The sequence below is a fragment of the Sipha flava genome, unplaced genomic scaffold, assembly GCF_003268045.1.
Source record: "Sipha flava isolate LNK unplaced genomic scaffold, YSA_version1 50609_pilon_pilon, whole genome shotgun sequence".
Classification (NCBI taxonomy): Eukaryota; Metazoa; Arthropoda; class Insecta; order Hemiptera; family Aphididae; genus Sipha; species Sipha flava.
This window is the reverse complement of record NW_020273407.1, coordinates 18,559-20,013: the sequence shown is the minus strand read 5'-3', so window position 1 is coordinate 20,013 and position 1,455 is coordinate 18,559.

Here is a 1,455-nt window from a genome sequence, read left to right as displayed (position 1 = left end):
AAAACCCGTAAATATGCAAAAAATAACAAAATTAAATTTTGTTTATAATATTCTAATAGTGTGAAACATATTTGTGTCTTACTTTGGATGTTCTAGGATGAACCAAGAAAAATATGCATTTGTTAGAACTTCCGAGTATCAGTAACTAAAACATACTCGTATAGTTTACGTAAATTGCATTTATGGAGTTTGTAACGGAGAACTCACATTCAAAACTAACTGTAAAATAAGTTGTATCATATTCGTACAAAAAATAAAATAAAATTATTTGATTTGACTTTTAAATCTTGAGTCATACATTTTTACATCTGGCAACGAACTGTTTATTATTATTTTGTCTAACGCTTTTAATAATTCACTATAGTTATGTTTGATAGCATTTACTGCCTCTGAGCGACATGTCTACCTTGTTCTTGAGCATGACTTTAACGTTTTAAGTTAAGACCCATGTTCTTTAGTTATATTTTAAAAATAGTATGTCACGTAGGGTTGCTATACTCTATTATACTCAATGAATGAGTATAAATATTTAACAGATCCTAAAAAGTTAAATACTACTTGATTTTTGTTACTTGTATTACTTGCGATTGAAGAAATAATGACAAATTCAAGCAGTATGCATAGTAATACACGTACAAAATGTTTGTATTCATATTTATGAATTTTCTTTGTATCCCACCAAAATCACCAGACATTGTTGAGGCCCCATCAAAACACACAGCAATTATTGATGACCAACCAATACCAAATTTGGAATGTATAATATTACTTAGAGCTGTATATAGTAATATAAAGTATTTATATAGTTGTTTATTTTACTTACAAATTTTAAATATTCTTATTGATTTATTGATTTATTTTTCTTTTACATTTTTTATTTTTTACTTGAATTATATTGTAATAGTTGTTGATTGTGTAGCGCTTAAGATCTTGTATGTCATATGAAATAAAAAAAAAAAAACTTAGAGCAGTGAATATGGATTCAGCGTTAACAGAAACTAACCGTACAAAATCAAGAAAAGTTTCAATCAACCAATTACGTAATTGCTAATCGCTATTTAATATCATGAACGACGATATTACGATAACGTTAAAAAACCCAGTTTATTTCTTAGATATGTTGATCATAAATTATAACAATATTTACGATTAAAAATCATGTCAATTTATTTTTATAGTGGACAGGTCTATTAGTTGTATACTGGTAAATTCTATAATCATAAAATATTTATTTATACTTTATCAAAAAAAGAAAAAAAAATCATTTGTGGAAATATAATTTTACCGAGGCCCATTATTTAACATTTGCGGGCCCCGGAAGTCCCAAAGAAAGTCCAAGGACAGTATAAGCTGTCTCTGCTGCTCCCGTGCGCACGCCCATGATAATTGTTTGTTGAAAATATTTGATCACAAAACAAAGTATAATGTTTCCCTATTTTCTAAAATGTTACTAAT